This window comes from Bison bison, unplaced genomic scaffold (assembly GCF_000754665.1).
Source record: "Bison bison bison isolate TAMUID 2011002044 unplaced genomic scaffold, Bison_UMD1.0 scf7180017864307, whole genome shotgun sequence".
In the NCBI taxonomy this organism is placed as follows: Eukaryota; Metazoa; Chordata; class Mammalia; order Artiodactyla; family Bovidae; genus Bison; species Bison bison.
Genome location: NW_011494879.1, coordinates 6,802,175 through 6,810,503, shown reverse-complemented (window position 1 = coordinate 6,810,503; position 8,329 = coordinate 6,802,175). Strand labels below are relative to the sequence as shown.

The 8,329-nt window shown below is 37.4% G+C and overlaps 1 protein-coding gene across 6 annotated transcripts in view; it reads left to right on the top strand.

Annotated features, from left to right (window-relative positions):
* ROCK2 (Rho-associated, coiled-coil containing protein kinase 2) overlaps positions 1-8,329 on the top strand; it is a 133,134-nt gene that overhangs the window by 63,477 nt on the left and 61,328 nt on the right. The window lies entirely within an intron of this gene.

The window sequence follows — 8,329 nt, the reverse complement described above, 5'->3', positions numbered from 1 at the left end:
AAACAGGGTGACAGTATACAGCCTTGACGTACTCCTTTTCCTATTTGGAACCAGTCTGTTGTTCCATGTCCAGTTCTAACTGTTGCTTCCTGACCTGCATGCAGATTTCTCAAGAGGCACATCAGGTGGTCTGGTATTCCCATCTCTTTCAGAATTTTCCACAGTTTATTGTGTTCCACACAGTTAAAGGCTTTGGCATAGTTAATAAAGCAGAAGTAGATGTTTTTCTAGAACTCTCTTGCTTTTTCCACGATCTAGTGGATGTTGGCAATTTGATCTCTGGTTCCTCTGCCTTTTCTAAAACCAGCTTGAACATCAGGAAGTTCACAGTTCACATATTGCTGAAGCCTGGCTTGGAGAATTTCGAGCATTACATTACTAGCATGTGAGATGAGTGCAATTGTGCGGTAGTTTGAGCATTCTTTGGCATTGCCTTTCTTTGGGATTGGAATGAAAACTGACCTTTTCCAGTCCTGTGGCCACTGCTGAGTTTTCCAAATTTGCTGGCATATTAAGTGCAGCACTTTCACAGCATCATCTTTCAGGATTTGCAATAGCTCAACTGGAATTCTATCACCTCTACTAACTTTGTTCATAGTAGGGTTGAACATATTTCAACATATTTTCATGTTACAGCTTGTATGAGCACTTGATTCTTTTTATTGGGTGAATAATATTCTGTTATATAGATAACCACATTTTATTTATTTTTCAATTCATGGATACCTGGGTTGTTTCTGCCTTTTGGCTATTATGAATAAAATGAAAGTGGAAAGATGAAGTCGCTCAGTCGTGTCCAACTCTTTGCAACCCCATGGACAGTAACCTACCAGGGTCCTCAGTCTATGGAATTTTCCAGGCAAGAGTACTGGAGTGGGTTGCCATTTCCTTCTCCAATTATGAATAATGTTGTGCTCAATTTTCTTTCATATGAATTTTTGGCACATATGTTCCCACATTTCTGTTAGGGATCTATCTACCTTGCAGTGAAAATAATGGGTCATAAACAAACCTATAATCAATTTTAGTTGATTATTGCAAGCAGTATTCCAAATATTAGCCCCCCTTTTTTAGCCCCCCCTTTTTTTAATGGTTATTAAATGCTTAATTGTATGAAGGCTCCTATAATTTGTTCCTATACCCTTTTAACTTTTTTTATATGGATTATGGTACAATATAAATCTTTGACCTATCTGTATTTTTTAGAGCTATATTCTTAGTGTACTTTAAATTTAATAGATGAATATTGCACATTAAAAATAACATTTTTGCTGAGAGAACTTTTTCTTTTTTAATCCACCTCTATATCAAGTTTGCTGTGTTCTTTGGGTGCTTTCTAATGTCCTTTCTTTTATAGTAAACACTTACCTGCTTTCCTTTATAGTTTCATACATCCAAGTAAGTATATTCCTAAACACTTTACTTTTAGCTTCTTTTCTCTTGTGCCACTTGGTGAAGAAACCTGGTTTTTGCTGATTTCATCCTGTGGTATAGTTTTAACATATTCCTCTCATTTATGTTTTTGTTAGTTGGTGATTAAATATAAAGGCTTGATCAATGGGGAATGTGGCAGGACAGCTTCATGGGTAATGTTTTCTTCTTTCAGAAGGCTAATGTCTGACTATCTCTTACTCTTGTTATTTTACCAGATGTCTGTGCTGTGTTGAGATCGTTAATTTTGTAAAGATTGCAAAATGGTAATATTCCAACTGAGTTATTTCTTCTTGAGTAGAATACTTCTACAAAGAGAAATAATCCCCCACTTGGTTACCTAGTAGTTCAGGTCACAGGCCACATGCATCACTGAAATCTGATTTTTAGAACAGCTTCATCATCCCCAAATGATCACTTATACCTAAAGTCATTTCCCATTCTCCTCCAGCCCCAGGCAACCACAGGTATGCTTCCTATCTCTGTAGATTTGCCTTGCCTGGACATTTCAGGTAAATTGGATCTGGTCCGTGTCCCTTATAATACTGATTTTGAAGTTCGTAGCATGTCTTGTACTTCATTTCTTTTTAGTACTGAGTAGCATAGCACATTATATGTGGTTTAATCAAGAGTCTTTGTTCCTTGTTCTTAGCACAGAACTTCAAAAACTCTTCAATTTCCTGTGTGTTATGCTAATGAGGCAACTCCTGTTGGCATTTTGATAACTTTTGGATGAGATAGACATGAGTTTGAGTAAGCTCTGGGAGTTGGTGATGGACAGGGAAGCCTGGCATGCTGCAGTCCATGGGGTCGCAAAGAGTTGGACATGACTGAGCGACTGAACTGACTGAACTGGATGAGATGAGGGCTGATCATTAGAAAGAAATGAGCACATGATTAGAGGATTAGAACTCTCAGCCTTTCAAGCTAGGAGTACTAGAAGGAGGTTGGAAATTGAGTTTAATCACATGCCCAGTGATATAATTAATTGTACCTATGTAATGAAATCCTAATAAAAGCTGCAGACATTGACACTCAATGGAGCTTCTTGGTTGGTAAAGACATTGATGTACTGGGATGGTGATTCACCCTGATTCCACAAGAAGAAGATGCAGAAGCTCTGTTGCCTCCCAGACCTCACCTTATGTGTATCCTTTACAGTAAAACTGGTCAAAAGTATGGTGCTTTCCTGAATTCTGTGAGTTAACCCAGTGAATTATTGAACCTGAGTCATGGAAACTCCAGAATTTGTAGTTAACCAGAATGCTAGTGGCTTGGGGACTCTCAAGGTACAGAAGTACAGCTATTGTCTAAAGTGAGGGCGATCATGTGAAAGACTGGGCTCGTAACTTGTGGTGTCTGATGCTAACTCTAAGTACTTGGCATCAGAGTTGTATTGCAGAATACCCAGTTGAGGGGGAAGGAGTTATGTGGATACTCCATTATCTTTGTTCATTTACCATTTGATGTGCATTTGAATTGCTTCCACTATAAACTTATAAATAGTGAATATGTTGTTGTGAACATTTGCATAAAAGTCTTTTGTGTATATACTTCATTTCTCTTGGATATATACCTAGGAATGGAGTCTGAGTTGTGTGCTAAATTTGTGTTTTACTTTTAAGGAAGTTGTCATACTATTCGGAGAAGGCACTGGCACCCCACTCCAGTGCTCTTGCCTGGAGAATCCTATGGATGGAGGAGCCTGGTGGGCTGCAGTCCATGGGGTCGCTAGGAGTCGGACACGACTGAGCGACTTCACTTTCACTTTTCACTTGCATGCATTGGAGAAGGAAATGCCAACCCACTCCAGTGTTGTTGCCTGGAGAATCCCAGGGATGGGGGAGCCTGGTGGGCTGCCGTCTATGGGGTCGCACAGAGTCAGACACGACTGAAGCGACTTAGCAGTAGCAGCAGCAGCCATACTATTACCCAAAGAGGCTGTGCCATTTTACATTCTTATCAGCATATATGAGGTTCCAGTTTCTCCATATTCTTGCCACTTGATATTCTTTCTTATTATTATTATTATAGTCATTCTGGTGTGTGTAAAGTGAGATCTCACTGTGGTTTTAACTTGACTAATGACTAATGATAGTGAGCGCCTTTTCATGTGCTTATTGACCACTCTTGTATCTTCTTTGGTGAAATGTCTGTTCAGATTTTTACCCTTTAAAAGATTATGTTGCTTATATTCCTGTTGAGTTGTAGGAGTCCTTTGCATAGTCTAGATACTTTATCATATATATCACTTGTTAGTATTTCTTTTCAGCCTGTGGTTTGTCTTTTCATCTTCTCATATGATTTTCTGAAGCCAGAATATATGTTAATTTTGATCAAATCTTATGCCAGTTTTTCATTTTGCCAATTTTTTTATATTAGAAGAAATTTTTGCCTAATCTAAGGTGATAAATATTTTTCCTTTATTCTTTCATAAGATTTTTATAGTTTCAGCTCATAACTAGTCCTGTGATCTATTTTGAGTTAATTTTTGACTATGATGTGAAGTAGGGGCCTAAAAATGTTCAAATTTTTGCCTGTGAATATCCAGTTATTCAGACACCATTCATTAGGAAGACTGTACTTTTCCAACTAAATTGCTCTGACACCTTGTATGTATGTGTGTGTATATATACATATATATTATATATATATGTTTGACCTATAAATATAAGGGCTATTTATAGACTGTCACTTGTGTTCCATTGATTTGTATATCTATCCTTATACCATACCAGTACTGTTTTGATACAATAGTTTTGTATTGAGGTTTGAAATTGTGATGCTTCGTTTTGTTATAAGATAGTTTTGGCTCTTCTGGGTTATTTGCATTTCCATGTAAATTTTTTTTATCAGTTTGTTGATTTCTAGGAAATAACTTGCTGGGATATAGAGTTTGTATTGATTCTGTTGATCAATTTGAAGAGAATTGTCATCTTTATGATACTGACTTTCTCTCCAGGAACATGAGTGTTTCTCCATTTATATCCATCTTTCCTTTTGCCATTTAGCGTTAATAGCATCACACACACACACACACACACACACTTATATACAGCTTTCCTTTTGCCATTTAAAGTTCATAGCATTACACACACACACACACGCACAGCTTTTCTTTTGCCATTTAGCATTACACACACATACCCCCCCTTCTCAATTTGGTAACTAGCATTATAATGTCTTTTTGTCCCTTTCGTCTCTGCATCTCACCACCTTCCATTTAAAAATTATTCTAAAAAAAAAAAAAAAAATTATTCTAATCTTGACTTTTCTCAAAGTATTTAATTTTGTATCAGTAATTATATTTAATAAACTTTTCTCAATTATTTGTCCCCTTTTCTTATGTCTCACATAATTCTCTTACTTGGATTTATTCATTTTGTCAAACCATTTTCCTTGAGCAGTTCTTTCAGAAGTGGTTTGTTTTCAGATTTCTAAGAATAAACATGATGTAATACATATTTATTTTGCCATTTTATTGGGTTTTCTTTTTAGACTGCCATATTCTAGAATTGAAATTTGTTTCATTCACATTTTTAAAGCTATATCTCTGTTTTTTGTATTCTGTATTGGCTGAAATGTTTAACAATATGATTTGGGTTTTGTACATAAGATACTTTTTGTCTTTGTAAACTTTTAGAATTCTTTGTTGGGTTTCTGAGAGTTTAGCACTATCTGTTTCTCTTTGTTTCATTTGTAGTCCTTTCAATCTAGATTTTTAACTTTATTCATTTCTGGAAGGTTTTGTTTGCTGTTTATTTTTTCTTTTTCTTCTGGTCTATGTTCTCTCTTCCAGACTGCATTTAGCTAGATGTTGGAACCTTTCTGACTTTGCTCTGTTTTTCATCTCTGAATCCTTCAGTGACTTCAGAGAGAGAAAGTTACTTTGCTCAATTTCTTGCTTTATAATTTGTTTTTCTCTTATCATTACTTGTATATTTAATGCCAAAGCTTCAGACTTTTTCTCATATCATCCTGTGGTTTACTTGATGTGACTTGTTACTCTTTTGAGGCTATTGGTTTTCATATTTTTAGAGCTGTTCTTAATTTGTCCTATTTAAGCATTTCCTTGACTGTTAACTTTGTGTTTCTTGAATTGCTTTGCTTCTGTTTCATGATACTGGTTTTTCTCAGTTGTTGATTCTTGTTGTTGTTCATTTGCCCAGACCTGTCCAACTCTTTGTGACCCCATGGACTGCAGCACGCCAGATCTCCCTGTCCTTCACGATCTCCTGGAGTTTGCCCAAGTTCATGTTCATTGTATCAGTGATGCCGTCCAGCCATCTCATCCTCTGATGCCCTCTTCTCCTTCTGCCCTCGGTCTTTCCCAGCATCAGGGACTTTTCTAATGAGTTATTTGTTCACATCAGATGACCAAAATACTGGTGCTTCAGCATCAGTCCTTCCAGTGAATATTCAGGGTTGATCTCCCTTAAGATTGACTGGTTTGATCTCCTTGATGTCCAAAGGATGTTCGGGAGTCCTCTAGCACCACAGTTGAAAGGCATCAATTCTTCAGTGTTCTGCCTTCTTCACATTCCAGCTTCTCGCAACCGTACCTGACCACTGGGAAGACCATAGCCTTGACTACATGGACCTTTTTTGGCAGTGTAATATCTCTGCTTTTCAAAGCACTGTCTAGGTTTGTCATCGCTTTCCTCCCAAGAAACAACCATCTTCTGATTTCATGGCTGCAGTCACCGTCCACAGTGATTTTAGAGCCCAAGAAGAGGAAGTCTGTCACTACTTCCGTCTTTTCCCTGTCTGTCTGTGTGCCATGATCTTAGTTTTTTGAATGTTGAGTTTTTAAACCAGCTTTTTCACTCTGTTCTTTCACCCTCATTAAGAGACTCTTTAGTTCCTCTTTACTTTCTGCCATTAGAGTGGTATCATCCACATATCTGAGGTTGATGATGTTTCTCCTGCCTATCTTGATTCCATCTTGCAACTCATCTAGCCTGGCATTTCTCACGATGTGCTCAGCCTGTATGTTAAACAAACAGGGTGACAGCAGACAGCCCTGTCATACTCCTTTCTCGATCCTGAACCAATAAGTTGTTCTGGGTTCTAACTGTTGCTTCATGACCTGCATACAGGTTTCTCAGAAGGCAGGTAAGATGATCTGGTATTCCCATCTCTCTAAGAGCTTCCCACAGTTTGTCATGATCCATACAGTCAAAGGCTTTAGTGTAGTTGATGGAAACAGATATTTTCCTGAAATTCCCTTGCTATCTCTATAATACAGCGAATGCTGGCAATTTGATTTCTAGTTCCTCTTCCTTTTCTAAACCCAGTTTGGACATCTGGAAGTTCTTGGTTCACGTAATACTGAAGCCTAGCATGCAAGATTTTAAACATGACCTTACTAGCATGGGAGATGAGTGCAATTGTCTGATATTTAGCACAGTCTTTGGTACTACCCTTCTTGGGAATTGGGATGAAGATTTTCCAGTCCTGTGACCACTGCTGGGTCTTCCAGATTTGCCGACATAATGAATGAAAAACCTTGGTAGCATCTTCCTTTAGGGATTTGAATAGTTCTGATGGAATTTCATCACATCCACTAGCTATATTATTAACAGCAATACATCCTAAGGCCCACTTGACTTTGCACTCCGTAATGTCTGGCTCTGGGTGACCAACCACACCATCATAGTAATCCAGTTCATTAATATCTTTTTTATTCTGTATATTCTTCTGTATATTCTTTCCATCTCTTCTTGATCTCTTCAGTGTCTACTAGGTCTCTACCACCTTTATCCTTTATTGTGCCCATCTTTGAGTGGAATGCTCGCTTGATGTTTCCAATTTTCCTGAAGAGATCTCTAGTCTTTCACCTTTTGCTGTTTTTGTCTTATTAAGCATTGTTCATTGAAGAAGACCTTCTTGTCTCTTCTAGCTATTTTTTGGAACTCTTTGTTTAATTGAATGTACCTTTCCCTGTCTCTCTTGCTTTTTGCTTCTCCTCATTCTTCTGCTATTTGTAAAACCTCCTAGATTCTTGTTTTTGTTCTTTTTTCTGTTTGTGGAAATCTTTTCTGTTTATGTTGTGTGCTTTCAGGAAGGGGTGGGACATATTGTTGGATGGAATGTACAGATAACCTTTCCTTCTGAATTTGTGGTTTCTTGTCTCTCCTGGGGGTCAGGACCTATCTTAGGTGCCTTGTTACTAGTTCTGGTGCTAATAATACTAGTCCTAATCTCACCTGATTTATTAGGAGACCCTGATAAGTATGCCCCAGCAAATCCCCTAGCTTGGTGTCCTTTTTCTCAGGTCCCAGTGCCACTGCTTTAGTCTGAGTGCAGTTAGCACTGTCAGTTGCTATTGATTATGAACAAGATGATGGGGAAAGGAAGGGAGAAGGCCCTGTCCCATATGTGGCTATGAATTACTCTTCCCAGTGGTATGGGACTTACTCCCTCTTCTGGTATCTATTGAATCTGGTATCTTAGGTGTTTCTAAACTGCCTACTCAGCTCTCTGCTTTGTGAGTTATGTGCAGGAATTTATTTGCAGAAAGTTGGGCCATTTTATCATGGATTCTTTAGTCATCACCTTTTATATTCCTCTTTCTTATTCTGTTTCTCTTTTAAAATATGTCTATTTAAATAGATTCCTGTATTCTCCAAGAGGGAAAATGATACATTTATGCATATTTTGTTAGTTAAGCATGAAGAAGATATCCATGTAATAGTTTTATCTGATAACTCATTATCCATTAAAGATATTCAAATCTAAAGTCAAAGATTTCATAAAGTTTAACTCTGTGTTGGTTTTACCGTAATTTGTCTTTTTCAATAGCAGTATTGATTTGGGGATTTTTTTTTCTGTTAACAGTTCTAGGGTTTTTTTTTTTTTTTTTTTTTTAATTTTTTTTTTTTTTTTTTTGGTTGCC